Source organism: Pipistrellus kuhlii, unplaced genomic scaffold (genome assembly GCF_014108245.1).
Source record: "Pipistrellus kuhlii isolate mPipKuh1 unplaced genomic scaffold, mPipKuh1.p scaffold_m20_p_2, whole genome shotgun sequence".
In the NCBI taxonomy this organism is placed as follows: Eukaryota; Metazoa; Chordata; class Mammalia; order Chiroptera; family Vespertilionidae; genus Pipistrellus; species Pipistrellus kuhlii.
This window is the reverse complement of record NW_023425515.1, coordinates 120,635,375-120,663,189: the sequence shown is the minus strand read 5'-3', so window position 1 is coordinate 120,663,189 and position 27,815 is coordinate 120,635,375. Positions and strand designations below refer to the sequence as shown.

At 39.8% G+C, this 27,815-nt stretch overlaps 1 protein-coding gene across 9 annotated transcripts in view; it reads left to right on the top strand.

Moving 5' to 3' along the window:
- The window catches only part of ATXN1 (ataxin 1), a 419,543-nt gene that overhangs the window by 147,155 nt on the left and 244,573 nt on the right, over positions 1–27,815 (top strand). For 7 of the 9 annotated variants that reach the window (XM_036448062.2, XM_036448059.2, XM_036448068.2 and 4 more), the window contains one exon: positions 14,725–14,852. The exons of 1 other annotated variant lie outside the window; for it this stretch is intronic. The gene's annotated coding sequence lies outside the window, so the exon portion shown is untranslated. Of the gene's footprint in view, positions 1–4,341; positions 4,418–14,724; positions 14,853–27,815 lie in introns of those variants that run through there. One more of the 9 variants, XM_036448067.2, reaches the window with a different exon arrangement.

Here is a 27,815-nt window from a genome sequence, read left to right as displayed (position 1 = left end):
AAGGATGCATTGTGAACTGCATTCCTGTGGTAGGTTGGCCACATTAGGATCTGTGATCCTTTTTTCAGATATGTTTCTGGATGTGAAAAATAAGAAGCTATCATCAAGGATCTGAGAGGAATGCTTTGGGCACGCTCTTGACCTATGGTATCTTTGTTTCCTATGAACACATTTTGATGTAAATCAAGAGGTGTTTCCTAACAACTGACCATGGTTGCCTGAGGCAGACGGATATATTTTTGAGTGTTTGAAATGTCAGACAGAAACAGACTTGTCTATTATAATTGTTCCTTAGATTTCCTTACTCTAGTCACTGACATTCTATTTTCAAATTATATCCGAATAGAATACTGACACTTTAGAATATGTTTTCCAAGGTTATCTATGACATAACATATCTCTGGCCTTGGAAATACATTTTACCATCCAAGTACCCCACCCCATATGTTTAAAGGTGAGGGTTTCTTAGTGGCACAACACAAGAATTCTATAGCAAAGAAATACTGATTGAATATTAAGTATATGTGCTGTGCTAGGTATTAATTAATGTATAATTTCACCGAATCCCACAGCTTTTTGAATTTGTATCATCATACCCATTTCATGGTTAAGGGAATATAGACTTGGGAAATTTCTGTAAACTGTCTCAGGGCTAGAAACTATTACATTTTGAGGGTCATTCGTGGGTCTCTGACTAAATAACCTACAATTTTTTTATTTTTTATTTTTTTACTGTACCGCATGGACTCATCTATTGACTTCCTTTCGGAAAGTCTGTAAGTTTTCCTAAAGATCATATCACCCTAAAGTTGCTTAATCTAGAGCCCCAGCATCTCTATCCCCGAGCTTACCCTTTCTCTGAGTACCATTCATGTTTCTCTGGTCCTCGGATATTTCTGAATGATGAGCAAATGGTTTTGCAACTTGCGGGAGAAGGGTTTGCGTCCCTGCGGCCTCGTCTGAGCACACAGTATTTTAAGGACAGCCTAGGAGCAGTCCGGGGATCACAAGCCGCCTGTTAATATCCCCAGCTCTGCCCTAACCTAGTTCTCTTATGGCCTCAGGAAAGCCATGCCCTCTCTGTCTCTTACTACATCTGTGAAATGAAAGAGAGTAAGGGATCTCCCTAATGTCCATTCTGGTTCCCAAACTCTGCAGTTAACCTAAATCACAAAATAGGAAGCCTGAACATATAAAACAGAATTTACTGTTGTCATAAAAAGGTAACTTCCATAGCTGCTGAGGCACTGCATGGTGATTGGGCATTAGTGGAAGAGGCCTGGGTAGGACTCATGCTCTCAGGCAGGAAAAGGAGAAAGGTTCACTGGGTAAAGGACTAACCTCAGTTCTGCCTTTAGGGGGCGCCTGGTGCCATGGCCTGAGGCCACGAGCTGCTAGAAACTGATAAGAACCAGGCTTTTCCAGTTCCCAGTGATTCTAGGCAATTTGAGCCTATCAGGCTGGGTCAACCTGAGCTGCACTCAACCTGCTCTAGAACCATTGTGCTCTGTCTGAGGTAATGTAGGCTTCATATTTGCCAGCAGCTTCGTATTTATCATAATTATTGTTATATTACGTTACATGATATTATAAGAATTCCTACTTTACAAATGCATAGCTAAGGCTCAGAGTTTGGTCACAGAGGAGTATGAACCCAGCTGTGGTTTCAGCATATTTACATCTTTATGGCAGGCCTTAAGATAAAGCAAAATAAACTTTTGAGATTTAGGGGAGTTACCTTAACCTGTCTCTCAATTCAGAATGTTGGCTGGCTGATAATTGGAATTTAAAGGCAAGTAAAGCTTTTGATTTCCTCAGTTAAAAATGAAAAGGTTTAAAGCAGAGCCCTAGCTGGTTTGGCTCAGTAGATAAAGTGTCGGCCTGCAGACTGAAGGGTCCCAGGTTCGATCCCGGTCAAGAGCACATGCTCCGGTTGCAGGCTCAATCCCCAGTAGGGGATGTGCAGGAGGCAGCTGATCAATGATTCTTTCTCGTCATTGATGTTTCTATTACTCTCTCCCTCTCCCTTCCTCTCTAAAATCAATAAAATGTGAGAGAAAAAAAAAGGTTTAAAGCACAAATATTGTTTAGGGAGCAAAATAAAGACCGAAGTGTATTCAACTGAAAGGATGTAATGTTTCACTGTTGTTAATGTTGAGAGGGCAGGGGTGGAAAAGAATTACAGAGCAGGAACCCCTGGAGCCTTAGGGGGAGGCACCTTTAGAGGACGAAAGAGAAAGGACTCTCCAGACAGACTTTACCTACCCTAGAGTGTGGGTCAGGACAGCTCTGCTTTGATCTTCCCAGGGGATCAGAAAAATAGATGCTGGGGCAGGTGCTTTTGTTTAGGCTTAGCTCACAAAGGGCAGCTTAGGGTGGGGTGATATTACTTCCCTTGGCATGGATTTTGAAAACTTGAATATTTATGTTTTAAGAACCTTCACTCGGAAGTGCATGAGAATTTTCTGCTTGCGAAATAGATTCCACTTGCAAAAATTCTAGTTGTATTTCTCCTCTGTGTCACTGACACATTTTTCAGTGTCTGTCCAGTCCTGGGATTGCATCCTGTTAGGAGATCAGAATGGAAAAGGTGGGTGTTAGCAGTGTTGCTGGAAGAATCAACTCAAAGACCCCCCGGGAAGCCTTGGGCTCCTCCTCTCCTCCAGTCTCCTGCAGGGCCCCCCCCCCGCCTTTTTTTTTTTACTCTTGGTACAGTGTCAATTCTGACACTGAGCAATTTGCTCTATGTGCCTCCTTAGAGTGAAGACATTAATATTAATATTAATAATCTTATTTTCAGTGTTTACATTTTGATGCGTTTTTTTTGTTTTGTTTTGTTTTTTTTGTTTTTTGACTACCTGTATAATTTCAGGAACAAACCTGGCTTTGTTATGCTTCCTTAATCTTACCTCACCTGGCCTAGATAATGTGCATTCCAAATTGTGAGTTTGCAGCAAGGCAGCTAAGCAACAGGCCTCACAGCTGGGTCATTTTCTAAGAATTAAAGGACATGACTTCAGTTTCTAGGACTGGCTTTGGTTGGCCTGGTGAGAGCTGACATTTAGCTCATCTCAGCCTGCGCACTTGGGGATGATTAAAGTTGCTGCCTGATTCATAACATATAGGTGATTAAACTTGTAAAGTATTTTGAGGCCTTCTCTTTCATTCATTTTATTCAAACAAACATTTGTTGCTGAGTGAATGATGACTTTGATTTAGAAACACTATACACACATAAAACACTGGCAGCTTGTAGGTAGCAATTTTTTTTTATTTGCTCTCCTAAAGGAATTTCATTACCAAGTCCTTGTGAATTTTGAACCTCAAGAAGAATAATCCTTTCCTTTGTTGAAGTTTTAAATTTAGAATAGTCAGACAATAGTGAAGCATTCTGTTCAGAGCATTCCTTTTAGGTGACCCATTTATTATACACCGCTCTTAAGAAGAGATGAATTTGATTAGCATTGAACATTCAGTCGGTTTTTGCATAACTAATACCAAGGAGAAATGTTCAAAAGTTGTGCCTGCTCTTTAATATTATTATGGGGGCAACTTTTAATTATCCGTACTGATGGAGTATAATAACTGATGTGTACACTCTAAAATCAGTCCCTTTGGCTTTGAGGAGTATTGTACGATGCTTTTACTTACCTTTCATTGTGGTTTTGCTCAGACTAATACTAAAATGTGCTGCATTCTTTGTGCACACAGCTCATAATAGGAAGGAAGGAGGAAATGACTCAAAAGTATACCAGAAAAAGGTCAACTGGAATTTTAAAATTTCAGATAATGTTTCTAAGTAATGTCACTGCTTATTGTTACTGCTTATATTAAAAATACCTCTCTCCTTCCTATCCATTCAGGTTAAGCTTGTTTTTTTTACGGCCAACTGTTATAGAAGGAAATATTTGGAGGGTTTATCTCCTTTGGATTCTGAAAGTCTCTGCCTAAAAATATATTTCCGCACCAGCTTGGTCCAGAGCCCTTCCCCTCCTACCATTGTTAGCCCTCCCTGACCGGCCCATTCGCCTGAGCAATTGGTGAGATGCGTGGTGCGAGGCTTGGGAATAGGGATGGGGAATGTCTGGTCTGCAGGCCATATAATGCCTGCCAAATCATTTGGTCTGGCCCTGCCAAGTCTTTATGGGTGAGTTAATTACCCGCTTGACCAAATAGAGCAGGCTAGTTTTTAAGTTGATAGTTTTGTATGGCCTGCAAATGATGTTATAAATATTCAAATGGCCCTTGGCAATAAATAAATAAATAAATAAATAAATAAATAAATAAAAAGGTTCCCCACCCCTGCCTTGGAAGATGATGATGACTAGCTCTCCAGGATAAAATAAGGGAAGATCCCTGAGTATGGAGGTGCTGATGCAAAGAAAAGAAAACCATCTTTGGTGTGGGACAGTCCTTGGTAAGTCAGTGGGATGCTGCCCACATCCCCTCACCTGGACTATGGGTCAGCGGGCTCTGAAGGCAACGCTGGGCATTAGCAAGGTAGAAGCTGTGTTTAGTGTCTTCAGCTGACTTGCCTGCCTGCCACCTGGTCACAGCTTCACCTGCTCCCCCCCCCCTTGCCATGACTCTGTAGTACTGCTATTCAGATGTACCCCAACTTTTCATCTCCCCAGGAGGTGAGGCCTGGCTCTTTGGTACAGGCCAGTTTCTAAGATCACAGTCTTGCTAGCCAGTCAACATTACAAATAAATGTCAGCCTGCAGCAGCCGTGGGCCCTGGAGCAGAGATGGCCTCACCACATTGGTGGGAAGGATTCTGTCACCAGGCTCCAGGTGCCCTTTTCTCCTACCAACCCCAGCTCCACCTTTGCCGATCTGACTGTTTCCACACCAGGAAGCCAGCCATTCTTATTGCTGTCTTCTCTTGCTCCCTGAGCATGACCTGCTCTAAAAAGAGGGAGAGAAAAACTCCCTTGGTTATCTACCACTTGTGTCGTCTGGGTTCCACATAGTTTTGTACACATAATTGAACTTAGTTTAGCACCTACCTTCTGAGACAGGTATTTGTCTCATTTCACAGCTGATGAGTTTAGGAGTCAAGCCAGTAAATAACCTCCCCAAAGTTACGGAGATGGCTGGTGCTAGGATTGATATTCAGCTTAGATTCAAAACCTGTTCTCTTCCTATGTGTGTGTCTATTCTTTTTTTATTTCTTTTTTTTTTAATATCTCGATAGTCCACTTCCAAGGTAGCATACTTATTCTGATATTTAAAGAGAGAATCTGTAAACCAAAGGTAAGACTAATTATGGGGTTTCAGGTACCAGTGAGTTGTCGGAGGGTTGTTATCTTAAAAGCATACCATGTTGGCAACCAGCTTCTGCAAGATGTGAGGAACTACTGAACATGCATCAAAGTATCATTCTTCTTCGTGGACTTTGCTGCTTTTACCTAATTCTAGATTGCTGGAAAATGGCTTCTATTTTCAGCACAAATTAGAACCCAGATGCTTTTCTTTGCTGTCCCTGGCCAGAGGGGTGTGCTTTCCTGATTTCCTAATAAAACTTTAGCTCCTGTTAGAAGCCCAGATATTTTACCTCCAGTGGATCTGGCAGCACTACATTCATGAATATGCTGTCCCTTCCATTGAAAATAGCTTTATGCTACTTATCAGGGGCCAGCACTGTCCTCGAACATGAGAGACACTCTTTTCAGAGAAACATTTTCCTGCATCACTGCCATAATTGTGGCCAGCTTTCAAAGGTGCTTTCCACACACGCCCAGCAGGGCTGAGGGGCCTGGGTGAGTGAGTACGCCAGTCCTATACCTTGGAGACAGTGGCTGCAGATGAAGTTCCTTTACAAAGCCCAAAGGAATTCTCCTTCCACCAGAGGTGTTTATAACCTCTAATTTGCTCACCATGCCTCTTGTAGAAAGGAGTAGGAGCTCAGCTTCTGGCAGGCGGCCACGGAGCTGAGCCTCTGCGGGCTCCTGTCCCAGATTGGTGGCGCTCCCCAGTGGGTGCTGGGAAGCCCATGTGGTAGGAGGAGGCGGGTGAGAGCAGCAGCCAGTGGTCCCTCCTCTTCCGAGCCCTGGAGGTGTGGCCAGAGCCTGCCTGACAGCTAGACATGGGGCAGGAAGGCAGGTAGTGTGGCAGCTAAGGCTAGAGAGGAGGAGCTGATGTGTACAGCCGGTGGGTGGTCCATCCTGTTGAAACAGCTCCTTTGCAAGATCTTATAATGAATGTTTAGCATTTCCGCACTCTGTGCCCTGACCCCGGAGAGCATAGCCCCGGCTGAAGATTTGTCCTCATCCCTGTCTTTGCCTTGGGAAAGGGTTTGCTTGTGCCACTGTGGTATTTCCTGCAGCCTCCACCTGGTAGGAGGTCCGGACCATAGTTCCCATAGAAGTTTAAAGGAATAGAGGGAGGACTTATGAGTCTCTCTCCAAACACAATGAAGTACAGAATTCTGAAAAGATAATCTAGTTGCTGAATAAAAAGCCACACACATTTATTATGACATCAGAATACAAAGTCATTTTAAATACCAGCTTTTTGTAGTTATGGCAAATGACTACATTTTAATACAATTGGTGTTGCAAAGGGATTCGTTAAAATAATGATTTTAATTTTGCTGATTTTGGAAAGCTATTTTGTAATTTGGAGCGTCACTCGAGGTTACAGACACATTCACACACACACACACACACACACACACCCGCGCATCATATATATGGTCACCCAGGTACTATATATAAAAATAGGGTTGCTTTGTTACCACACTCTTAGAAACTAAACAGGATAGGAAGACCTTTCTTGACTAACAAAAAAAGTCTTGCTCCCTCAACATTGCCTGGCTAGTTTACTGGATTGAAAAGAGAAGGTACCACCACTGAGATTAAAATAAGGTCCCTTAGCCCTGGTCGGTTGACTGAGTGGTTGGAGCGTCATACCATACATCAAAGGTTGTGGGTTCGGTTCCCAGATTCCCAGGTAGAGCATATTTCAGGTTGGGGGCTTGATCCCTGGTGGGATTCAGAATGGGTGCAGAAGCAACTGATGAATGCTTCTCTCTGACAGGGATGTTTCTCTCTTTCCGTTCCTCTTTCTGAAAATCAATCAAAACATATCTTTGGGTGAAGATTAAAAAAATAATAAAAATGATAAGGCCCCTTAGCCCTAATTAATTTAAAGAGTGTGAGAACCTAGCTCTGGCCAGGGAGCTCAGTTGATTAGAGTGCCATACAAGAATAGACCATTGAATGCATAAATAGTGCAACAAATCTCTCTCTCCCTTCCTCTCTCCCTCTCTTTCCCCTCTCTCTCTATGAAATCAAGAGGGTGATTCAAACAGTGTGAGAATCTTGTAAGACCTCACTGATAGACACTAAAAAATCCCAGATGGGGCTCAACAGGCACTGCAGCTCTTTATTTGCTGACTCTACACTCAGACTCTTGGCTACACATGGGGAAGAGGGGTAGAACTGGCTGATTTGGAGCTCAAACTTTGACCTGGGACTCTAGGTGAAATAGTCTCAAGCTCTGACTTTGGTCTCTTGGAGAGGGAAGAAGCCTTTCCCTCTAAGCCTAAGCCTATCAGGACCTCATTGCATAGGTTTTATGATTTGCTAGTCTAAAATAAAAGCTAGTGAGGTTTTCCTTATCTCAGTTATCTCTTCCTCTGCTTCTCTGATATTGAAAGAAATAATTCTCTTGCTTCGCTAAAGTTTTGTGTATTTTAAGTTGACACATGACTTCCTGTTTCACGTGGGCAGTTTTGGCCCATGCACCCTAATGTATTCTAGAGCATTCTTGGATACCTTTGGTAGCCACCTTGCTTAAGAATTGAATGGTTAGGAAATGAAGCTATGTGGAGCCTTCAAATTATTTATCCTCATTCCAATCTTAGTTATTAGTTACTGTCTGATTTGAAGGTGGAAAAATTAAGTATATCTTAGGAAGTAGTTCATTTGTTTAGTGAGGACCAAGGTATAAACTTACCATTTGTGTGAGAGAGAGATAAGACATTTATATCTTTATGGATATTCATGATTTGAGCCTACACAATAAAAATAAAACTTGTAGGTCAATTAGATCACCTCCTGATTTTAAAACAATTTAACAATTTAGGAAATGATTGGGTGCACTAATGTAGGAGTGTAGATTGGCATAGCCATTTCAGAAAAACAATTCAGCAGTATTATACAAGAGTGAATATTCACATAATCTGTGACCCAACCCATCCATTCTTAGGCAGTATTCCAGAGAAACTGCTTATTTGTTTTATTTCTAATGGAAACAACTTTGTTTCTAATAGAAAAAAACAAAAAAAAGGTAAAAAAAATTAAATCCATCAGTAGAAGAATAGTGACAAATTCACACAAGGGAATACTATACAGCAGAGAAAATGAGTTAACTACTGCTACTTGCAGCAACATATTAAATCTTAGATGCACCATTGTGTGAAAACAAACACAGTCATAGAAGACAACGTACAGTATAATGAAAATGGTTCATAAATTCCAAAATCAAGCAAAATTATATACTAACGGAATAATACATTCAAAATTTAGGATTTTGGTTTCCTCTGGTGAAGAGGAGAAGGAGTGTGGGAAAGCAGTACATAGGGAGATGCAGCAATACCTGTAATATATTAAATAGGATGGCCAGTTTATGGGTGTTCATTTTATTTTTATGCTTCATAGATCATATATATTATATACGGTATATTCCAGCATATAAGACGACTTTTGAAACGAAAAAAAGTCAACCGAAAATTGGGGGCAAAAGACCAAAATTGCACAAAAATTACCTGCAGATCTTGACGGCAAAATAAGTCTTTTCTTTGAAGTGGGGGGTAGTCTTATACAGCGAATATAGGCCTACACCTATGTTTTAACTTTAAAATTAGGGGGTCGTTATATACGCCGGAAAATGCAGTATGTTGTATGCATCCTTTTTTATGTTTCAAATTTTGCATAATACAAATGTTTTTTGGTTTTAATTTTTTTCCAGTTTTATTGTGATATAAGTGTCATACAACACTGTGCAAGTTTAGGATATGCAGCATAATGATTTGACTTACATATGTCATGAAATGATTACCATAGTAAGTTTAGTTAACATCCATCATCTGGAGATGCATAAAAAGAAAAAAGGAAGAAAAACATTTTTCTTGTAATGAGAACTCTTAGGATGTAAACTCTTAGCAACTTCCATATATACCAGAGAGCAGTGTTTACCATAGTATTGTCATGCTGTACACTACCTTCTAAAGACACAAATATTGTAAGGTGATAATATAAGCCAGAATTTTCCCTTGTTGCTCCCACATTCTCCCTATTTCATGTCATAGTCCCATTTCATAGTCCCCCCATATCTTGACATCACACAGGAGTGGTCAGAAGGTGTGGTCTGACAGCAAGTCCCTGGAGTCCTTCGGGTGGCTGAGAATACAGGGTGAGGCAGACAGTTGCTAAATGGAATGAGAGCGAAGACACAGGAGCCCTCTGTATCCCTCTTCCCCCTGAATGCCTAGAAAACCACTGGGCCTGGAGGAAAGAGAACCCTGGGGGTAAAAAAAAAAGGCTTGGTGACCACTTGGAAAATCCACGTTTATTGTCCCAACAGTGACTAATGGTTTCGAACTGGATAGGCTACGATGCGAAACTTGTTTCGCTGCCCACTGTTCTTTTCTGGCCTTCCGAGTGAGGTAGGATTTGGCATGTGGATGGTGATGTAATATGCTACTCAGCCAGGCAAGTTGTCACAGGCTGAAGGTTTGGTTTTGGAAAATGAAAAGCGGATACGTGAGAAAGCGGCCCATGTGGGAATGAGAATTGCAATAAAAGGGGGAGATGCTGTCTGGCGCTGGTGTGTGTTTCTCCTCTGAGTGCTGAGGTTCTCTGCCGCTGAGGTTCGTCACTGAAGTGCTGGCCAGTGCCGGGGAGGCGGGCGCACCTCTCCTGGGACTCTTCAGCTTCATCTTAGGCAGCTGGATAAAATAATTCGTGATGTGCTGGTGCTGTGGGGGCAGAGGCTTGGTCTCCATTTCCACTAAATAAGTGTGTGGAATCAATACCTAACTGAATGTTTGTCGTGGGAACACCCCGAGGCCCCTGTGTAGCTGGTATTTTTCAAACTAGTTCCCAGACAGGAAAATGTGCAGCATGTCTCTTCTCCGAAATAGTTTCACTGTCTTTTAGGTGAGGCTGATGCATCTGGAAGTGAAAATGCTAAGAGTTTCATTTCACTAAAAATTGATTTTTTTTAAATTTTAACCTTTAACTTTAGATTATAATTAGTAGCGTTTTCAGTCTTAAGAACATCAAAGTGTATATATTCATTGACACGTTGAACCAGTATTCAGTGAGAATGTTTATGTGAAAAGAACTGTGTAGGTTGTTATAAAAAAATTTTTAAAAAATGCAGAGACCTGGTTAGTACTCTCAGGAGCTCAGAATCTAAAGAGGGAAACAGATCATTGCACAGCAGGACAAAGGCTATGTATGTGGGAGCATGTTACAGAGGAAATGACATCCCAGCATTTGAACTGCATCTTAAAGGGTTTGAGATATAGGAATCAGCATAAATAAAGAGGAATTTTGCCTCATATTATCAATAGTAAGGTTTCACCAGATTTTTCCCCCTACAAGCATATGATAATGAGATCAATAGTAAAATCAGATCAAAATTATCTAAATAAATTAAGACTTTTTGGACTAAATTTGTTTTACCTTTGCGTCTTAATTACATTGCAGAGAACTACATTTGCAATAAACTGGTTAATGGTTGTGGCCAATGAATAAAATGGTAATTCAGTATAAAAGTACTGTAACATTCTAGTGGTAAAACAATTAGAAGTTAAGAATTTAGCATTTTTATAATATTTTCTCTCTGTAGCTCTAATACTTCTCAGAAAAATGGTTAAGTTCCAATTAGAAATCTGACTTGCTTTGGGTTTTATCACTTATCAGAGAGATAAAGATGAATTATTAATAGAGATCTCAAATGCAATAATGATAGTACTTTATATTTAAGTAGCACACAGTACATGAAATACCTTTGTAGTCATTATTGAAATTTGGCCAGTATGTCAAAAAAAGGGCATCATGGGACTGATAAGTTTCTTTGTAGAATAAATTACTACCAGTTCATTCTGCTCACCTGTTCATTGGTAGCATTTGTAAACAATTCATTCTGACACTATTCTAAAAAATATTGTTGCAGAATTGTCTTGCCTCTTTTCCCCTCTTTGCATAAGTCTATTACATTAAATTTCAACAAATTTAAATCAGAATAGCACTTAATAGATAATGTGTTTGCTCTTAAATCATACACTTTCTGGCATATTAATTAGGTTAAAAGATAATATTTATTTATACTAGTAGAAGTTATATTACTCTGTCCAGTAATTTAAAAAAATGTATATCTATCTTGTTTTATTAGCAAAAGAAGTAATTTGCAATAAACATTCCTGATTCTTTAAGCTAAATATTTATGGCATTTGAATGATAATATTTGGTGTTTCTGTCATTTAGATTTTATAGATAATTTCTGAACAGCAATCCATCTTCTGTGTCGATGCTGTGTGCTTTTATACATATACTAGAGGCCCAATGCACAAAATTCTTGCAAGATTACGCCTTCACAGCCTCGGGCAGCTGCCTGGATCCCTCCCTCACAGCCATGGTGGTTTGAAGCCCCAGCTTAGTCCAGAAGGAAGTTTAGGGGGACGTTTGCTCTAAATAGCATATCACAGTTTTATTATTACAGATTGTAGTGAGTGAGACTCACCTTTATCCTTGGTTTGCTGAGTGCCTCTTCAGCCATTTTTATGGCTTTACAGAGGTGCTAATGCTAATTAATGTTTTACTGGTAGTAGGAAGAGGCATTGTCAAATAAAACTGTTAAATTTGAAGCATGAATTATAAATTCAACATGGTTGTCCTAACGGTAATATTGACAGTGATGTTATACAGTTACTATTTCCAGGTGCTTCTAGAGTACTGGGCTCTGTGCTAAACATTTTACTGGTATAATATTTAATTTTTCCAACTATTCTGTGAGGTAGGTGTTATCCCCATTTTACAGATTAGTTTATAACTGTTATGCATCATACCATTTAATAATTAAATATGCTATATTGATGTATTTTAAATAGTCAACTGTGGAGCTTTGCACATATGAAATGTATACTTTCATTCAACAAATACTTATTTGTTGATTATTTATATTCTAGGCCAGTGGTTGGCAAACTGCGGTTCTTGAGCCACATGCAGCTCGCGAGTCAGGGTTTGCCTCTCTGTTAACTAATGAGTTTGCCGACCCCTGACCTAGACTCTCGATTCCAATAATTACAGGCTGTTGTTGTTCCTTGTGATTAAGCACCTATCCAGTGGTCGGCAAACTCATTAGTCAACAGAGCCGCAGTTTGCCAACCACTGTTCTAGGCTGATGTGCTAACTCTGAGGACAGTGTGATGAGCCAATCAATACCCTCCTTTGCCTTGAAGAGGCTTAGATGCATTGGGAGAGATGGACTTGCTTAAAGCACAAGTACAGGAAAATATGATAATTGGTTTTCTAGCAGAGAGTGTTGTGGGAAAGAGGGCCTCATCTTCCCAGAGGCAGTTGAGAGGTCTTCACAGAAGAGCAGCCCTCACTGAGACTGGAAGAGTGAGTGTGAGTCTGAAGAGGGGATATGCAGCAGAAGCAGAACAGACCAAAGTGTGGAGATGAGGGGAGCCAGGCAGGGCTGCTCAGGGAGCTATAGGGCTTCCAAGGTGCTGAGGGTCAAGTGAAGCTGGAGGAGCGGCCTCGCTGGCTGGGGTCAGATCCAGGAGCCGTGCATGCTGTTCAGAGGAATGCAGACCTTATCCTCTGTGTCAGACCTTATCCTCTGTGTTGAAAAGCCATCAGCAGATTAATATAATACAACAAACACTAATTACGATAAGGGTTGTTCTTCCATCCCTCTCTCCCTCATTTATTCACTCAGCAGATTTTTATTGAGTGCCGATAATGTGCTAAGCATTGTGTTGACTATTGAGGATAAAAGGGTGGACAAGAGCACACGTGTTCTGCTTTTGTAGAGCTTACTAATTAGTGGCAGAAACAATCATCAGTCAATGGATCTATCAAAAAATGTAAAACCTCAAAAGTGGCCAGAATTAACACAGGAAAATGTTTCTGTAGAAGTATCAAGAAGATAGTGACCTGGCTAAGGAGGTCAGGAAAGGCTCCCTGAGAACAAGACTGAGCTGAGAGCAGAAGGAGAAAATGATACAAGGTCATTTGATGAAGAAGGTGGATTATTTGGGAAGAGGTCTCAACAGGGAGGACTAGGGAGAACAAGGTGGTTTTAAAGGCTTAAAAGTAAGGTAGAACACCTTGAGTGAAGGCTGGAAAAGAGCATGAAGGCTGGCTTGCACTGGGCCTGGGGGCTAGGGTAGGAATCTGAGCTCAATGGAAGACTATGCAAATCAAAGGGTGTCCCATGCTCAACAGCACAGAGGCATAATCAGAACAGTGTACACACTTACCTACATATATATGCAAGTATACAAAAGGGAAATCCTATGTGACCCATTAATAACTTTGATGTGCTCATATCTATTTTGTGTTGCAGTGATTCTAAGATCTGTATATAGTATGAAGAATTCTAAATAGGTAAAAAGTTTTTTTTTTTTCACCATAGATATATTGTGTACAGAAACTCCTCTCTTCATTTAAGTATCTTAAATAAAGGATTTCCATATGGCTCTTGATTTTAACTGCCTTCTTCCTAATAAAATTTAGCCAGTTAGGCAGGACTGGTTTTTCTTTAGTGTATTGGCACCCAGATTTGGGATTAGTTGGTACTTTTAATTTACTAAAATAACTATAAATCTACCCTTCATTGTAATATGAACATGTTGATTTCAGTATGGTTTGGGAATTAAAATCAAAGGATAGTCACATCCCAAAAGAGCAATGCTAAGACTTAGGGGCATATAAACTCTGAGGTAAATAAGATGATGCTGATTTGATGTTTAACTTTTTTTTTTTTTTGTAATAGTAAGTACAAAATCTGGAATTACGAGCATGGCCTCAGTGAATTGGCTCAGCAATGGGGCCTAGGAAACCAAAGTGCTGAGCATCAAGTGCAGCGATGACTGCTTTTTGGTTAATAATAGTGTGATGGAGTGGGGGTGATGGGTGTGAAGTATTAACAAAGTGCCAAGAACAAAGTTAGTGCTCAATAAATGTTAGTGATGACCTTGAATGTCAGTGATACCATGCTGGACCTGAGTCACCTACAGTTTTGAAAGTGAAAGTCAAGCTATTATGGTAAACACATGTATTGAGTTTGTTTAACTTTGGGATTAATAAGAATCATAGAGAGCATCAAATTCAGTGATGTTCCTGAAATTTTCTGGAGGAGAACTATTTTTTATTTCTCTGAAGTTTGGGAATCATTAGTCAGGGAAGGAGGGGAAGAAACAGGTTTAATTTGTTGGTGATGCCCCTAAGGTCAAAGGATAGTATGGGAAGCTTGTCATCCCAGGAGAGGGGAGGGAGGGAGGGAGTGTGTGTGTGTGTGTGTGTGTGTGTGTGTGAGAGAGAGAGAGAGAGAGAGAGAGAGAGAGAGAGAGAGAGAGAGAGAGAGAGGGAGAGGGAGGGAGGTTATGTACGTGTGTTTCTTTTTTCTTTGACCAGTTAATGTGAATGAAGGTCACAGCAAGCTGCCTTACTCAGTGGGAATATTGTTTTTGTACTTACAGGTCTAGGCATTTTACACTGAGTTTTCTACTGCCACCCTTTCTACTCAAGCAAAATCCATGTGAAAAGATCTGCTGGGAAGGAGCCAACTACTTACGTTTCTCCATTGTGATGAAAGCACATGGTACAGGTAAATATCTTCAAAATCTTTACCTAAAAATAATGATCATTTAATTATGAAGTCCCCAAAATAGTGGGATATATATATATATATATAAAATCTCCATTCTTCTATGCATACATAGACACACACACAAACACACCAACATACAATATAAACATAATCTCTAGATTCACATATTCTTCATCTCTTTATTCTTTATCTCTTTTATGGGAAAGAAAATAACTTCTGTGTATGTTGAAATCACTGATGAAGGTGGATGCCAAGACATTGATAAGAAACGGATTATTTGGATGATGGTGTTTATAAATTTAGCTAGAGAAACTACCATCAGATGGTAGTAGGGACCAGTATAATATATTCTAACACCTTTTATTTAACATTTTTATTCCTCTTAATTAAGGAAATAATGAACATATTTTCATAGCAACATATTTATCTGCAACAATATTTTAATAACTATATAGCATACCATTGAATTCATATCCTACAATACATTTAATTGATCCTCTCTAGTTGGACATTTAATTTGCTTCTATTTTTTTTTCTCTTATGTTACCAAGAATGCTCTGATAGCTTTACTAGAGGCCTGCTGCTCAAATTTGTGCATGGGTGGGGTCCCTCTGGGTGGCCTTCAGGGATTGGGCCAAATCCCAAAATCCAATGATACCTGCTGCTCCTACCTGCCGCTCCTACCTGCAGCTCCGCTCATCCCGGCCCCACTGTGCCTGCCTTGGGCTTGTGCCCAATCAGTCCCAATTGGGAGAGACTTGTGCTGCAGCACTCACCAGCCATGAGCCCTCCCAAGGGGTGTAGCCTGTGGTATTGGGCTGAAACCAGCTCTCCAACATTTCCTGGATCCAGGATTGAGAGAGGGCACAGGTCAGGCTGAGGCCAGCCAGGGAGGGACCATGAGAGGGCTCCAGGGCGTGTCTGGCCGATCAGCAAAAAGCTAACCTACTGGTCAGAGCCTCTTCCGCCTGGTGGTCAGTGCATGTCATAGCAGGTGGTTAACCAGTTGACTTTGCCCCCTGGTAGTCAATGCACATCATAGTGAGTGGTTGAGCATATCATTAGCATATTACACTTTGATAGGTTGTTCAATTGTTCTGCTGTTGTTCTATTTGCATATTACCCGTATATTAGATAAGGTGTTAATTGTCAGTATTCATGGCTTTCCTTAAGATAATTCCTTAGTAGTAACTTGCTGAATTTAAGAGTTTTTCAGTTTTAAAACTTTTGCTACTTGCTGCTAAATTCCTATCCAATAAAGTCAGATCAGTTTCTACTTCCAGAAGCAGTGTATGGCTATGCCATACAATTTTATCATTACTAAAAATTTTGAAAAATAAAAAGTCATTGCCAATTGATTATGAGACATGGGATCCCCATGGTTTTCAGGGGATGGCATTTATTAATAAATCATACTGTTTTTAAGAACCTTCCTGCTGTAAACAGTGGCATGTGTACATTACCAGTTTTTGACATTTGAGAAATAATACTAAATCAAGAAGGTATGGAAGGGTCCTAGGAAATTTTAAGTTTTCTCCTTTTATAGCCAAGTATTTTTAGATGACCACGAGATTGATGGAGAGCGATACTTTTTCACTTGAAAACAGTTTTTCTTTCCATAACAAGAATAAAAAGGTATTCCATAAACAGCCTATATTAAACATAGATCTGAAGTTGTATGCTCATTAGTTAAAATGTATGTGGGTGTCTTTATACATATGCACATATATCTCTATATGTACATATGTGTGTACACACATATCCACACACACACACACACACACACACACACACACACACAGACACATATCTGTCCAACGCTGGAAGCATGATTAGATATAACGGTGGCAGCACCAAATTGAGCAGAGGCTGTGGACCGCAGTGGGAAGATTCCAGGCTCCAGACTTTGTGGGCTCAAATTTTAACACTGCTCTTTTTTTGAAATGTGATGCCCAGCATGTTAACTTTCCATCTCGATGTCTAAGTTTATCAAATTTAGATAACAATAGTACCCATTTCATAGGGTATGGCAAATATATGTGAAATATTGACAATCATTAAAAATCCTATTCCGAAAGAATACCTAATGATATGAGAAAAGGGTCATGGCAGAAGCAACCAAACAAAAACAAAGTACTATGACCCTGACTGTAGTATAATCTCAGTTAAAAAAGTATTTTTTAGTATCTTTCCGAATGCCTTCAATTCTTATAAATGGAGTAATCCCAGTCCTGGATAAATGGCCTGACCAAAGGTGGCAAGTCAGAGACCCAGTGGTCACAGAGGTGTCCTGCCATCCGGCCAGTGGGCTTCTGGTTACAGCCCTTGGATGCTTGCTAGCAGAACCTCATGCACAACCCCAGCTGCCTTGCTGCTAAGGTGCGGCCAGCACCTGGGCATAGGCAAGCTTTGGGCCTCTTTGAGCTATGCCTGCAGATTCTAACTATCCAGCTTCATGTGTGAGCTGTTCTACAAGTCTCATCGTTTTTTCTTTTCAATTTTTTTTAATTTAAATTTTTTATTGTTTAAGGAATTACATAAGTCTCCTTTCCTCTCCCCCTCATTGACCTCTGCCTGGCTATTCCCACCCCAGCACACGCCCTCACCCCCCTCCTGTCCTTGTCCATAGGTTATGTTGATATGCATGCATGCACGTCCTTTGGTTGATCTCTTATCCTCCCCCCCATTCTCAGAGGTTGGATGGTCTGTTAGATGCTTCTGTGTCTCTGAATCTATTTTTGTTCATCAGTTAATGTTGCTCGTTATATTTTACAAATGAGTGAGATTATGTGATATTTATCTTTTTCCAACTATCTTATTTCGCTTGGCATAATGCTCTCCAGGTCCTCCTTCCATGCTGTTGCAAATGATAAGAGTTTCTTCTTTTTTACTACAGTGTAGTATTCCATTGTGTAGATGTAAAAAGGAACCCTTGTGCACTGCTGGTGGGAATGCAGGCTGTGCAGCCACTGGTGGAAAACAGTATTGAGTTTCCTTAAAAAGTAAAAAATGGAACTCTCATTTGACCCTACTTCTAGGAATACATCCCAAGAAACTAGAAACACCAATCAGTAAGGATTTATACCCCCTGAGTTCATAGGAATAATAAGATTTGGAAACAGCCCAAGTGCCTATCAGCAGATGAGTGGATTAAAAAACTGTGGTAGGCTCACCCTCCTCCTCCATAACTACATGAGCTTCCTTTCACTAACTACATGAAAGAGAAAATAGAATGGGAGGCCCCCGCCCTTAGGAAATATGCTTTATCCTACAAAAAGGGGGAAAACTGTGGCAAAAGTCCCTTGACCTTTAGCTGGATCATAAGTTTGAAAGTGGAAGGAATGAGGGTCAAAGAATTACTTGGTGTTAAGAAGACAAAAAATAGTAGATGACTTGTCTGGCTTCAGCTAATGTTGTTCACTAGACACTCTGGGACTTGTGTGTGAATTGTCAGTGTGTGTGTGTGTGTGTGTGTGTGTGTGTGTGTGTGTCGATGCTGCATTGTTTTGGCCCACATGTTCGTTTGAGCAGCTTTGTATTTTTCAGTAAAAGAGGAACATCTGAACTCCTTATTAGGACAGTTTAGCTTAAGAATTCCTCTTTAACAGGTCATACATATTTTCCTCCAAATGATGATGAGGATGAATAAGCAAATAAAACTTGCATTTGTCCAATATATATGTTGTCTCAACAAAGTTAATAATTTTGTAAAGGGAGGGACAGCAACAAATGTAGCAGCAAATATAGGTCAGAAAAGGAGTTCATGATGTTCTGCCAAGCTCCCGCGAGGTGCCTCGTGAGTGTAGGTAGACAGGCGCAATGTTGCAGGAGTGAGAATGGCAATTGCACTACCATATGGAACATTTGGTATTTGGAAAGCACTAGATTCCTCCTCAACTACAGAATCAATAGGGATTCAAACAGGAAGAAGTGGCTCTCTCGCTGTGAATCGCTGCTGGTTTGCAGAAATGCGGACGTGTTGACTAGCAATGCCTTATCAGGACGAAGTCCTCCAGAAAGACTGAAGAGGGGAGATATTTCAGCATATTTCAGTGGGCTATGGCCTTGGGCCTGTGGTCCAGCAGTGTTCGGTGGTCTCCATCACCAAACCACTTGTTGCAATGATGTAGGAAATCTCTCTGCAAGATCTACAAGATCAGGCCACATCAGTTTTGAAAACTCAATACATGAGTTCTATAGGGTCTTCAGGATGCCTAAACACTTTGCCAGTATAGTGGGGAAGAAAACTTTTGAATTGTAAGAACCTGAGACAGTGTCTTCATTTATTTTATATATATTTTACTGATTTATTATTATTTTTTTTTACAGAGAGGAAGGGAGAGGTATAGTTAGAAACATCAATGAGAGAGAAACATTGATCAGCTGCCTCCTGCACCTCTCCCCACCCCCTCCACTGGCGATGTGCCCACATCAAGGCACATGCCCTTGACCAGAATCGAACCTGGGACCCTTCAGTCAGCAGCCTGTGCTCTCTCCACTGAGTCAAACCGGTTTTGGCTGAGACAGTGTCTTTAAATGCTAAACTGATTCAGTCAGTCATCATTTATTTATTAGGCAAATACCCCTTTTGAGAGCTTCTACGTACTGGCACAGTTCTAAACATCGAAGACATTCAATGGGACAAGACGGACATGAGGCCTGTCCTGATGGAGCTTCCATTTCTAAGGGAGGTGGATTTGACAGCATCATGGCCTGCTGTGAGGAACAGGGTTGCTGAGCAGGACCATCCTAAAAGGAGGGGAAAGTATTGTACATCTGAAGTGAGAAGCTGGAGACACCAAGGGGAAAGACCTGTGAATCTGGAAGGCGAAAGGCAGAAAAGCCAGAGACTAGCCAGGGCCTGGCAGTGAGGCTGTGACTATTGACAGTGGAACGATGTAGCGAAATAATGGTGAGGCAAGAAGATAGATAACTATAAATCTTTTCTTGAATGCACAATTGTCAGAGCCAGTAAAAATTATATAGTTATCTCTCAGTGTAAGTCATCTAAGCTAAGGAAGCTATTGACAGTCCATATTTTAAGAAATTGTGACACGAATATGTTGTACTCTATGACTACCTAAACATGTTAGAGTGCTTGTCTCATGATAATATGGCGCTACTTTCTTTTTCAACCCCCACCCACAGGAAGAATTGGGGTGGTGGCCCCACCAGAGTGCATTGATTTTAGTCCTACTTTGACTCACTACATCCCATTTCTTTTTATTTTAATATATTTTATTAATTTTTTATGGAGAGAAAGAGAGAGGGATAGAGAGTTAGAAACATCGATGAGAGAGAAACATAAACCAGCTGCCTCCTGCACAGCCCCTACTGGGTATGTCCCCGCAACCAAGGTACATGCCCTTGACCAAAATTGAACCTGGGACCCTTGACTCACAGGCCAATGCTCTATCCACTGAACCAAACCCGTCAGGGCTGTGTCCCATTTTTTACCCGGTCTGCCATTGTTCCCATTAAAGAGTTAATTGTGTAATTAATTCTGCCTCCTGTGTACACGCATGGTTAACATTATTTAGTTAACTTTAAACAGTTTTAAATTCCAGATCAAAATAGTCTGCCTAGTCGTCACCTCTTGGCCTCTTTAGGATTTGGTGCCTTTCACTCAGCTTGTTAGTAGGATTGCTCTTTTTTCTGTCCTGTACCCATTTGGGTGCTTTTAGGGGTTTCTTAAATAATAAACTCATTCCGAGGTTTCTTTTATTTTCTTCAGCCTTCAACGTGGGTTTGGTAAAGGCTACATTTTTGGCTTTGGATTTATAATCATTTCCTTGTTCTCTATTTTGTCCCTCCATGCTCACCTGCTCTCTGTTGGGATTTAACCCTCTGCTGTATGCTTTTCCCCAACCCAACCCACCCAACCACACACACACTTTGCATTCTGGGATCAGCAATGTACATTTTCATGGTAAAGAAAACCCTACTGATACTCATTAAGTATTTAAAATAGAGATGTCCTCAAATACTACCTTTCAGCCCAAACATGTTCTTTCCTTTCCCACTCCAGTACTTTCAATCTGAAGGTAGCCTCTACAGTTCTTAGCCAGTTTGGAGAAAAGTGTCGTTTTGAGGCACTTCGTGATGTTTTCCATGGCAGAATGAAAAAGGCAGAGACAAAGATTCAAGAGCACATAGCATTTTAGATGTAGGCATAGCTTTTCAAACCTATGCTGGTGTATATTCGTTGCTAAAGTGATTTGCCAGACTTCTGCATAAAGCATTTTGTTCTTTGAAAGTCTTGATAAATCACATGATTTACCGTGTCAGTGCGTAAACTTTCACGTACTTACTTTACCTTTCCTGAAATAAGGGAGAACCTTTTGTCCTCTGCATGAGTAAAATGCACGAGAAGATGTATGCCGAAGCCTTCCATGTGTCTTTCTTTGGGACGCTCCTGCAGGATGCCGCAGCCTCCCTCTCCCCTAATGCAGGAAGGCTGCTCCTGGGGTTGGCGCACTGCACCATTCAAAGCGTGAGCAACCACTTGGAGTGGAAATATCAAAGTGTCAGTACTCTGCGGCACTTTTCAAACGACTGTTTTTTTCTGAGAGTTTATGAAGTGAGACGGAGCATTTAAATATGCTTCCTGAATTCTAGAATGTTAGGTGTTATAGCTTTTGATGTTGCACTAATTAGAGGTGGAGGGAAACACGAAGAGCATTTAGTTTCTTCTCCATCCCCATCCTGACTCAAGACCCCCCTAATGTATCATTAGCGCCTTTCATCTCACCGGTGTTCAAATAGTGAATCACTGGTTGTTCATTCGTTACTGAAAGAACCATCATGATTATAAGATCTAAATCATATACAGAACTTTTGGGGAGTAATATAGTCTTTTATTTGAGTTAAAGAGAAACAACAGGCTCATGCCCCTATATGTCAAGAAGGATCATCTCTTTGGACAAAGTGAGAAACATAACACTGGTATTTAAGTTTTCACTAAATGTTTTAGTAAAATTTGGGAAGATAATTTCTGTGACCTGGCTATTATATTCTGTTCCTCCTATTTTCTCTTCAGAAATATTGTTTGTTCTCCATCCCTCTTTTTTCTTTTTCTTTTTCCTTTATAACGAGAATAACAGGTACCTGTGAAGATTATATGCATATATCCCTTACAGGCATCTTCAAACTACGGCCCGCAGGCCACATGCGGCCCGCAGAGGAGTCTGATCTGGCTCGCCAGGTTTTTTGGGCAGTGAGCGCAGCCGAGGTGTTACAGTAGGAATTAGTAGTTCATATAGTCCGGCCCTCCAGCTCTCTGAGGGACCGTGATCTGGCCCCCACTTTAAAAATTTTGAGGACACCTGCTTTAGAACATTGTTTGGCCTGACACATTGTTAATGCTTGATAAGTATTTGCTGCTGCCACTACATCTCTGTTTTTTGTTTGTTTGTTTTTTCTTATTTTAAATTTTATTGGGGTGACATTAGTAAACATGAATATATAGGTTACATGTGTGGATTACTAATTTATAAAATCTTATATAGGATCATGTGCCCACTACCCAAATTCAAATCTTCTGCCGTCACCTCATATTAGGACCCCTCTTTCCACCCACCCTTCTCCCTCTCACAACCACCACACTGATGTTGTGTTCATGGGTTTCAGTTTTATATTCCACATATGAGTTAAATCATATTGTTCTTAGCTTTCTCTGTTTGACTTAGTTCATCTCGCATAATGTTCTCAAGGCCCATCCATGTTGTTGTAAATGACTCTATTTCATTCCTTCTTAGGGCCATGTAGTACTCCACTGTGTATATGTACCACATCTTCTTTATCTAGTCCTCTATCGCAGGACAATTTGGCTGTTTCCAACTCTTGGCCACTGTGAGTATAGTGGTGCATATATCTTTGCCTATAAATTATTTCGAGTTTTCCCGGTTATATAACCAGGAGTAGACTATTTTTAATTTTTTGAGGAATCACCAGACTGCTTTCCATAGTTGTTGTACCAAGCAGTGAATGAAGATTTCTTTTTTGCCACATCCTCGCCAGCACTTGTCATTTGTTGACTTGATGATAGCCATTCTGAGACGTGTGAGATGGTACCTCATTGTCATTTTGATTTACATCTCTCAGATAATTAGTGACTTTGAGCATGTTTTCATATGTCTCTTGTCCTCTTTCAAAAAATATATATTTAGGTCCATTGTCCCTTTTTTAAAATTAAGTTTCTTATCTTCTTTTTGTTAAGTTGTATGAGTTCCCTGTAAATGTTGGAGATTAAACCCTTATTGGTGATTACATTGGCAAATACGTTCTCCCATGCAGTGAGCTTTCTTGTTTTGTTGATGGTTTCCTTTGTTGTACAGAAGCTTTTTATTTTGATGTAGTCCCATTTGTTTATTTTCTCTTTAATTTCCATTGCCCTAGGAGCTGTATCAGTGAAGATATTGCTTTGGCATATGTCTGAGGTTTTGCTGCCTGTAGATTCCTCTAATATTTTTATGGTTTCCCATCTTATGTTTACGTCCTTTATCCATTTTGAGTTTATATTTGTGTATGGTATAAATTGGTGGTCTGTTTTCATTTTTTGCATGTATGTGTTCAATTTTCCCAACACCATTTTTTGAAGAAACTGTCTTGACTCCATTGAATGTTCTTGCCTCCTTTGTCAAATATTAATTGAGCATAGTGGTTTGGGTTGATTTCTATTCTATTCCATTGGTCTATATGTCTGTTTTGTGCAAATACCAGGCTGTTTTAAGAACAGTGGCTTTGTAATACAGCTTGAAATCTGGTATTGAGATACCACCTACTTTGTTCTTTCTCAGGATTTCTGCAACTATTCAGCCTCTTTTTTATTTCAGATGAATTTTTGGAAAGTTTGGTCTAGGTCTGTAAAATATGTAAAATAAAAATTTTTATTGGGGATTGCATTGAATCTATAGATTGCTTTGGGTAGTATGGACATTTTAATGATGTTGATTCTACCAATCCATGGACACGGTATGTTCTTCCATCTGTTTATGTCTTTCCTCTATCTCTTTTTTCAGTGTTCTATATTTTTCTGAGTATATGTCTTTTATCTCCATAGTTAAATGTATTCCTAGGTATCTTAATTTTTTGTGTGTGTGTGCAATGGTAAATGGGATTATTTTTTAAAATCTCTCTATAAGTTCACTATTGGTCTATAAAAATGCCATAGATTCCTTGGCCTTAATTTTATATCCTGCTACATTGTCAAATTCATTTATTAAGTCTAATAATTTTTTGATGGAGTCTTTAGGGTTTTTCTATGTACAGTATCATCTCATCTGCAAATAATGACAGTTTTGTGTCTTCTCTTCTCATTTGGCTACCTTTTATTTCTTCTTCTTGTCTAATTGCTATGGCTAGCACTTCCAGTACTATATCAAACAGGATTTGTAAAAGTGGACATTCCTCTCTCCTTCCTGTTCTTAAGTGAAATGGTTTTAGTTTTTGCCCATTCAGTATGATGTTGGCTGTGGGTTTGTCATCTAAAGCTTTATTATGTTGAGATATTATTCCTCTATTCCCATTTTGCTGAGGGTTTTTATCAAGAAAGTGTGTTGGATTTTGTCAAATGCTTTTTCTGCATCAGTTGATATGACTATGTGATTTTTATCTCAATTTGTTTATGTGATGTATCATGTTTATTGATTTGCAGATATTGTATCATCTTTGCATTCCCAGGATAAATCCTTCTTGATCATGGTGTATGATCTTTCTGATGTAATGCTGGATCTGATTTGCTAGAATTTTGTTAAGGATTTTTGCATCTATGTTCATGAGGAATATTGGCCTGTAATTCTCTTTCATTGTGTTGTCTTTATCTGGTTTTGGGATTAGAGTAATGCTAATAGAATAAGCTTGGAACTCTTCCTTCCTCTTGAATTTTTTTGGAATAGTATGAGGAGGATAAGTTTTAGTTCTTTGAATATTTGATAAAATTCCCTTATGAAGTCATCTGGCCCCAGGCTTTTGTTTGCTGGAAGCTTTTTGATGACTGCTTCTGTTTCCTCGATATGTATTGCCTAATAAGATTTTTAGATTCTTCCTGATTGAGTTTTGGAAGATTGTATTTTTCTAGGAATATGTCCTTTTCCTCTAGGTTAGGGGTGTCGAACTCAATCAGAGAAGGGGCCAAAATCTAAAATCCAGCCCAAATTGCGGGCCGAATGGTTTACTGAACAGTCATAAACTGTCATTGTGATGGAAACGCAGCGGAGTGCAGTGATGACAGCGCCGTGCGGGCCTCATTGCAAGGCCTGGCGGGACGGATTTGGCCCGCGGGCCTTGTGTTTGACACATGTGCTCTAGGTTGTCTAGATTGTTAGAATAGAGTTGTTCACAGTATTTTTTTTTTAAACAATCCTTTGTATTTCTGTGGGGCCTGTTCTTATTTCACCTCTTTCATTTATCATTTTGTTTATTTGGGTCCTCTGCTTCTTGGTGAGCCTGGCTAGAGGTTCATCAATCTTGCTTATCCTTTCAAAACAACAATTCTTGCTTTCATTGATCTTTTGTATTATTTTTTTTTTATCTCTATATCATTTATTTCTGCTCTGATCTTTATTATCTCCTTCCTTCTGCTCACTATGGGCTTTTCTTGTTGCTCTCTTCCTAATCCTTTAAGTTGTAGAGTTAGGTAATTTATTACCATTTTTTCTTATTTTTTGAGGTAGACCTGTAGAGCTATAAACTTCCCTCTCATGACTACTTTCACCATATCCCATAGATTTTGGATTGTTGTGTTTTCATTGTCATTCGTTTCCAGGATGTTTTTAATTTCTTCTTTGATCTCTTTGGTAACCAAATCATTGTTTAATAGCATGCTATTCAGCTTCCAAGTGCTTGAAAGCTGAATTTTTTAAATTTTGAAGTTTATTTCTCATATTATGCCATTGTGGTCTGAGAAGATGCTTAATATGATTTCAATTCCCTTGAATTTGGGAAGACTTTGTCTGTGACCCAATATGTGGTCTATCTTTGAAAATATCCCATGTGCTGTTGGAGAAGAACAAATATTCCATGGCTTTGGGGTGAAATGTTCTGAAGATGTCAATTCAGTCCATCTGATATAGTGAGTCATTTAGGATTGCTGTATCTTTGTTGATTTTTTTGTTTAGAGGATTTATCCAGTGATATCAGTGGGGTATTAAAGTTCCCTACTATGATTGTATTGTTGTCGATCTCTCCCTTTATATCTTCCAGGATTTTTTTTTTTAATGTATTTGGGTGCTCCTGCATTGGGTGCATATATGTTTACCTGGGTTATATCCTCTTGTTTTATCGATTCCTTTAGTATTATGAAGTGGTCTTTCTTATATCTTGTTATGGCCTTCACTTTGAGGTCTATTTTGTCAGATATAAATATTGCTACCCAGTTGTTTTTTGTGTTTTTTTTTCCCCATTTGCCTGAAATATATTTTCCATCCCTTCACTTTCAATGTGTGTGAGTCCCTTGTTCTGAGGTGGATCTCTTCTAGGCAGCATATATATGTGTCATGTGTTTTTGTCCATTAAGCCATGTCTTTTGATTGGAGCATATAGTCCGTTTGCATTTAAAGTTATTATTGATAGGTACTTGTTTATAGCCATTTTTATTTTTTGTGCCTTCTTACCTTCTTATTTCTTCTTCTTACAGCAGTTCCTTTAGCATTTTTTGCATTGCTGGCTTGGTAATGATTAACTCCCTTAACCTTTTTTTTTGGTCTGTGAAGCTCCTTATTTCCCCTTCAATTTCGAATGATAGCCTTATTGGATAGAGTATTCTTAGATTCAGTCCCTTGCTTTGCATCACTTTGTAAATTTCTGTCCATTCCTTTCTGACCTGATGTGTTTCTATTGAGAAATCATTTGATAATCTTATGTGAGATCTCTTGTACTGAACTTTCTGTCTCTCTCTTGCAGCCTTTTAGATTCTCTCTTTGTCCTGAATGTTTACCATTCTAATTACAATGTGTCTTGGTGTGGGTCTTTTTGGGTTCATCCTGTTTGGGACTCTGTCTTTTTATTTTTATTTTTTCTGGTAGAGATTTCTTGAATATCTAAAACAAAGTAATATAACCAAATAAAACAAGAAACCCAAAGCTGGGGCTGTAATTGATCCCACTGACAGAGATGTGATCCCCTGAGTTGTCTGTGGCTGAACCCAAGTTCAAGTGGAATGGTGTGGGGATCAGGAGGGCTTTGAACAAGTACTCACTTACTCTGTTCCTCCAAGTTTTGAATCTATAATACGAGTAGGTTACTCTCTGGGGCTTCTTTTACTTCTAAACATGATCATCATCTGACATCCTTGATGTTTTAAGCCTTTGAAATCCCTGTAGAAAAGAACGTATGAAAGCCCAGTCACTGGTCATATTCTCTCTGTGCATTTAAGTGGATGCATACAGTGTTTTTGGTTTGTGTCCTCCCCCATGCTCAGGTGGGCTTGCTCCTCCAGTGGTGACGATAAAACAAAATAAAACTCTCCTTTCCTGCACAAAGGTAACCCCATTCCAGATGCTTAACCCCTTATTTGGTGTTCAGATGTCACAGAGGGAGCATCCTTTGCTTGTCGCTGAAATACTGCTGTCTCTGGAGTGAAATTTGGCAGCTGTGTGATAGTCAAGCTGCAGTACTTCGATGACAGTTTGGGGAATGGAGTAAGACAGAAATAGCAGACTCCAAAATAATCTAATTAAAACTGCAGGGAACTCGGGATTAGGCAACAAGAAGGGAGGATTATCTCTGATTACCTCTGCTGTTTAGGCGTGTGGACTTACCTCCAAAAGCCGCCTTGGTGACCCATTGATATCCCATTGCACGGTTTTGTGATTTCTTTTCTCTGTCTTTTCCCGGTGGTCTAATTATCAAGCTGTATAAGCAATGAAATAGATCTGTCTTTTTAGAGCCACGTCCTCCTTTTGCCCCCTGCATAGGATAACCTCGGGTTCAGTATTTAGGACATGAGAATGTGCTATGCAG